A 7,172-nucleotide genomic window follows, 5' to 3' on the forward strand; every position below is an offset into this window, starting at 1 on the left:
ATCCTCAACTTGGTACAAAATTTCCTTTTTGGTTCAACTCCATATTCGTAAATTGATTGTACTCATTGATTTATTTATATTGATATGGTGGGATCGAGTTGTGTGCCGCAACAGGTGAAATAAGGGTGGAATGATACGGTGAAATAACGGTAAATTATGATATTGATTCTAATTATATGGTGGGATCGGGGTGCGCGCCGCAACATATATTTATTTACTATTGTCGATATTATTACGGTGGAATAAGGGAGGATTGTATTGTACGGTGGGATTAGGTTGTGTGCCGCAACAGTCTATGTGCTTATGTTTCCTTATCGTGTTATGTTGGCTTCAGTATTTTCATACGAGACTCTAAGGATTGATATTTCTGGCATTTACTGGTTTTCTTTTGGAGATTGAGTTATTTTCATGTATTAACTGCTTTAATTCGTTCCCACATTTTCTTTTCTGCCATTATTTTATACTACGTACAAGTTATAATGTTAGTGACCCGCCTTAGCCTCGTCACTACTTCGTTGAGGTTAGGCTTGGCACTTACAGAGTACACGAGGTCGGTTGTACTCTTACTACATTCTGCACTTCTTGTGCAGATTTTGGAGTCGGTCCCAGCAGCGGTTCATAGATTGCTTGGGTCGGCGATTGGGTGGAGACTTGAGGTACAACTGCTCAGCGTCCGCAACCCCTAAAATCCCCTTATGTTATTTTTATGCTGTGTACTTTCTTCCAGACAACTTTATATTTTTATTCAGATCTTTACGTGTACTATTCTAGAAGCCCGTGCACTTGTGACACCATGCCCAGGGTGGTACTAGATATTTCAGTTGATATAGTTTTTCGCACTTTACCTTAGTTTTATTGCAGTTATTTCAGCTTCCTTATTATCATTTAATTTGAATTGTTAAAAACGGATAAATTATTCTAACGTTGTCTTACCTAGCAAGTAAAATGTTAGGCACCATCACGGTCCCTAGGGTGAGATTTTCGGGTCGTAATATCTATAGCCTCTAGAAGATAAGTACAAACATCTCCATACCAATTCTCTAGACTCTACTAAGCTTAATCATGACTCGTGAGACCTAGGCAACCTAGTGCTTTGATACCAACTTGTCACGACCCAGAATCTCACCAGTGGGACCGAGATGGTGCCTAACATTTCACTCTCTAGGCAAGCCAACGTTAGCTAGATTTCTTAACCACTTTTATCAAATCAAAATAAAACATTAATAGAAATAAGCAGAGATAGTCTGAAATGGAACAATAGAGTAATAATGACGATATCTAAACATATCCCAAAATCCAGAGTCACGAATACTTGAGCAACTAGAGTACTACACATAAGGTCTGAAGCAAATACAACTGTCTGAGACTAGATAAACAGTACAATAGATAAAGAAGGGGACTTCAGGGCTGCGGACGCCATGCAACTATACATCAAGTCTCTGAATGTAGCTGAGTCCGAGCAAAACACCTCTAGATGCCGCTAGGATCAGCACCATTATCTCCACAAGAAGTGCAGAAGTGTAGCATGAGTACAACCAATCAAATATACTCTGTAAGTATCGAGCCTAACCTCGACGAGGTAGTGACGAGGCTATGACAAGACACCTATATAGAATCATGTACAGATATATACATAAAGCAACAAATGACAAGTAGAATAATTTAAAATATTAATTGGGAGGGGGCATACGAAAGGGGAATATCATAAGAATGACAAATATGAAATCACCGAATAATATCTTTCCGTAATGAGCATCATTGTAACCAAGTAAATCACCAATTCAGGAATTAAATAAGGCAAGGAAATAAAAATGGCACGACATCACCCATCGTGCCTTTACTCTCAACCTCACGTGATATGATAAATGATGTTAAGCAATCAAATACACGACATCACCCTTCGTGCTTTAATCCTCACAACCTCTCAATAGATGATAATGTATGCAAATAAGGCACGACAACACCCTTTGTGCTTTTCACTCTTCCTCACAAAGCAACAATACAAATCTGAATTAACAATGATAGGCGAGAAGCAATTTCACTCAGTTATAATGCCATGATAACAAACTCAACTTTCCCAAATTTCCAAAATTTCCAACATCTTTGAAATAAATAATAAATAAGAGATGAATAATTAAAGAAGTTGTAATCTAACCTAAGCATGGAAACTGTAGTCAATGATACGATCTAACACAAAGAAAATATCTTCACCTGCATGCTTTTACCCAATGATAACACATATATACTCGTCACCTCACATATACATTGTCCCCACACATAATACACATTGCAAATAGACCAATAAGTCCTAATTCCTCAAGTCAAGGTTAATCACGACACTTACCTCACTCCGCAACAACAACAACAATATACCCAGTATATTCTCAACAGGTGGGGTCTGGGGAGGGTAGTCTGTATGCAGAACTTACCCCCTACCTAATGAAGGTAGAGAGGCTGTTTCCAATAGACCCTCGGCTCGAAAAGAAGAAGAAGGAGAAGAAGAAGAATAATACAAAAGAAGAAGAAGGAAAACAAGAAAGGAAGAGAGAAGAGAAAAAGGGAAATAAAGGATAAGTAGTGCCAAATAATAACAACAGAGAATACGATACCTGAGGCAAACAAAACCACATAATGCAATTAAGATCTGAGAATATGAAGAGACATGCGTGTTACTAAGACTATCGTGAGTAACTAAGAAACTCCCAACTACCTACTAACCTTCTACTCTAATCCTTGACCTCCACACCCTCCTATCAAGGGTCATGCCCTCAGTGAGCTGAAGCAGCGTCATGCCCTCAGTGAGCTGAAGCAGCGTCATGCCCTGCCTAATCACCTCTCCCCAACACTTCTTAGGCCTACCTAGACCTCTTCTCAAACATGGCCAACCTCTCATACCTCATAATGGGAGCTTCAATTCTTCTCATTTTAATATGTCTGAACCATCTCAGCCTCGATTCCCGCATCTTGTCCTCCTCGGAGGCTACTCTCACTTTGTCTCGGATAGCTTCATTCCTAATCTTATCTCTCCTGATACACCCACACATCCATCTCAACATTCTCATTTCTGCTAGCCAATACTCAATCCCATAGAACATAGTCGGTCGAACCACTACTCTATAAAACTTACCCTTAAGTCTTGGCGGCACATTCTTATCACATAAAATACCATAAGCGAGCCTCCATATCATCCATCATGCTCCGATGCGATGTGTGACATCTTCATCAATCTCCCCATTACCTTGGATAATAGACCCGAGATACTTGAAACTTGTTCTCTTGGGGATAACTTGAGCATCAAGCTTTACATCTACGTCTGTTTCATGGGTTCCGTCACTGAATTTGCATTCCAAGTATTCTATTTTGGTTCTGCTCAACTTGAAACCTTTGGACTCTAAGGTCTGTCTCCAAACCTACAGCCTCACGTTAACTCCACCTCATGTCTCTTCTTTCAACACTATATCATCGGTAAATAGCATGCACCAAGGCACCTCCACTTGGATATATCGCGATAGCACATTCATTGCCAAGGCAAATACAAATGGGCTAAGAGCCGATCCCTGATGCAACTACATCACAACAGGAAAAAGCTCCGAGTCACCTCCCACAGTCCTCACCCGAGTCTTAGCATCATCATACATATCCTTAATCACCCTAGTGTGCTCTACCGGAACGCCGCTAGCCTCCAAATACCTCCACAGAACCTCCCTCGTGACTTTATCGTATGCTTTCTCAAGGTCAATAAATATCATATGCAAGTCCTTCTTCCTTCCCCTATACTTCTCCACTAATCTCCTCACCAGATGAATCACTTCCGTGGTTGAACGCCCCGACATGAATCCGAATTGGTTCTCGGAAATAGACTCGCACCTCCTCATGCTGGCCTCCACCACCCTCTCCCAAACCTTCATAATATGACTCAACAGCCTTATACTCCTATAGTTGTTGCAATTTTGGATATCACCCTTGTTTTTGTACAACGGAACCATCGTACTCCACCTCCATTAATCGGGCATCTTCTTCGGCCTGAAAATAACATTAAATAACCCAGTGAGACACTCCAAGCCTGCTGCCCCGCGCTCTTTCAGAATTCCACTGGGATTTCGTCTGGGCCCGTTGCTCTGCCCCTGCACATCTTACGCATCTCCCCTTCTACCTCATCTACCTTAATACGCCTACAAAATACAAAATTCCGCTGACTCTCGGAGTGCTCCAACTCACCTAGCACAATGTTTCCATCTCCCTCCTCGTTCAACAGTTTATGGAAGTATGTCTGCCATCTTCTTCTAATAAGTGCCTCATCCATAAATACTTTGCCATCCTCGTCCTTGATGCACTTGTCTTGGTCTAAGTCATGCGACTTCCTCTACCTTACCTTGTCCAACCGGTACAACTTCTTATCCCCGCCTTTGCCCCCGAGATCCTCGTACAAATGACCAAATGCGAATTTTTTGTTGCCGTAACTGCTAACTCCTCTTTCTTTGCCTTTTTGTAACACTCCTGATAAGTAATTCTTTCCTCCTCGTCTATACTCTCCACTAGCTTCAAATAAGAAACTTTCTTAGCTTCCACTTTACCTTGGACCTCTCCCTTCCACCACCAGTCCCCTTTATGACCCCCCAAAAAGCCCTTCGTGACCCCTAAGACCTCTCTAGCAGCTTCCCTAATGCAGCTCGCAGTCGTGATCCACATACTAGTCGCGTCCCCCCTACTCCTCCAAGCCCTCATAGCCATCAACTTCTCCCCTAACTCCTGAGCTTTGTCCTTGGTCAAGTTACCCCACTTGATCTTAGGTTTCCTGCACACCACTATTTTCCTCCTACTCCTCTTGATCTCCAGATCCATTACTAGGAGCCTATGCTGGGTCATGAGGTGCTCACTAGGGATGACCTTGCAATCAGAACATATACCTTTATCACATTTCCTGCAGAGAAGGTAATTAATCTGAGTCTTGGGCATTGAATTCCGGAATGTGACCACGTGCTCCTCCCTCTTCGGAAAACTCAAGTTGGCTATAGCCAAATCAAAAGCTCTAGCAAATTCCAACAGTGAAGTACCTCCCTTGTTCCTATCCCCAAAACTGAACCCGCCATGCACATCATCATAACCCCTAGAACTAGCCCCAACATGGCCATTGAAATCTCTGCAAATGAACAACTTCTCGGTGTGCGGGATACTACGCACCACCTCGTCCAAATCTTCCCAGAATTGCTTCTTGACCTCCTGGTCCAAACCTACCTGAGGAGCGTATGCATTAATCATGTTTACAGTAAACCCTCCAACTACAAGCTTAATACTCATCAATTTATCGTTTACCCGCCTAACCTCAACCACGAGCTCCTTGAGGCCCCTGTCAACTAAAGTACCTACCCCATTCTTACCCCCAGCGCTTCCTAAGTACCATAGTTTAAACCCGCCTACATCCCGTTCCCTAGTACCCTTTCATCTAGTCTCATAGACACACGCTATGTTGATCTTCCTCTTATGAAGAATCTTACCTAACTCTATAGACTTCCCCGTCAACGTCCTGATGTTCCAGGACTCAACTCTCAGCCTAGAGGCTCCATTATCCCCCTTCTCACCCCTGGTCCCTACCCCTAGCCCCACCCGAGGACATGACCTTACTCTCACATTATTTACTACAGCCACTATAATCAAGAGGTATTATGTAATCATTACCACTAAAAAACAAATAGCGAGAACAAAGGAATACAAGCTAGGAATCCGAGAGCTAAAAAACTCAAAGGCGCTACTACGAGAATAGTAACGCAATTAAAAGGGATAATGCAGAACCTTAAGCTTAAAAACACTAGTTGCAAAGACAGAAAATCAAGCAAATATAGTCTACCGAAATCAGTCAATCCAACTATGGGTTAACGGCAAGGCAACCAAAACTAACAGATGTATACACAAACCAAATATTATCGGCAAGGCAACAGTAAATACAATTCAAGAAAGATGGAACCTGGATTATAGTCGGAGATGTCCGTGTGTGCTTCCCAATCCGCTGAATGCTGCTGTAGGCCTGGATAAAATTATCTCTCCCTTCTATTGCTAATGGAATTACCGGCGACGGCGAAGATGGGTTTCTTCGTCGTAACCCTTGGGCAAGCAAAGTCTTGAACAATAATTGTGTCTCAAAAAGTAAATAGTCTTCTATATTCCTTTCCCTCTTTGGACAATAATTTCTATTTTTAGTCCAATAACTTTTAAAGAACAAGAAAATAGATGACTCAATTGTTTGGGTCTCGTTCACAGGCTGCGGTGGAAGTGTTGTGCAATCGAAAGGAAAAAAGCTCCGGGAACCTACCGTTGATAATGGATTTATCGGCGACGGCGAAGACAGTCTCTTCGTCGTAACCCTTGGGTAAGCAGTCTTGAATAATAGCAGTGAACAGAGAAATATCACTAGCAGTCTTGAATAATAGCAAGCCGTCGACGGAATTAACAGAACATTGAAAAAGAAATCTTACTAGCAAGCCATCGACGGAATTAACGGATGTCTTCGCCGGTGACAAAGAAAAGGCGATAACTTTTCTTGGAACGAAAAATCCAACTTTTTAATTTGAGTGAGGTATTAGTTAGAGCTCAAAAAATAGATACACCCACTCCTACTTACCTCACTCCGTAAATCAAAGAAATCAATCAAAAACGGCTCTGCCTTTTGAACAAGCCTCCAAACCAAACCAAATCTAACAAATTATCAATCAAACGGTTCAAAATAAGCTTTAGAAACTATCCATTAATGAAAAACGTTCAATTTTGATCATTTTTGAAAAAATCAACAAAAGTCAACGTTGGGCTCGCTTAGTCAAAACACGAGATTCAGCCAAAACCCAATTACCCATTCATCCCTGAGCCCGGTTATATGATTTGTTTCGAAATCCGACCTCAATTTGAGGTCTAAATCTCAATTTTATAAAATAACCAATTTCTACCATGAAAATCCTAGATTTGATGTTCAAAACACATGAAAAGTAATGGGTAATTGAAAATAAATAGATTAAAGTTGCTTACCAATGATTTTGGGAAGAACAATCTCTTGAAAAATCGCATCTAGAGTGTTTAGGGTTGAGAAATGATGTAAAATGAGCTAAGTCCCATTTTTTCCATCTTTTACCCAGCTGCAGGTGTCGCATTTGCGAACAAATGTTCGCAAATGCAATGCCTAAAAT

The sequence above is a fragment of the Nicotiana tomentosiformis genome, chromosome 9, assembly GCF_000390325.3.
Source record: "Nicotiana tomentosiformis chromosome 9, ASM39032v3, whole genome shotgun sequence".
Classification (NCBI taxonomy): Eukaryota; Viridiplantae; Streptophyta; class Magnoliopsida; order Solanales; family Solanaceae; genus Nicotiana; species Nicotiana tomentosiformis.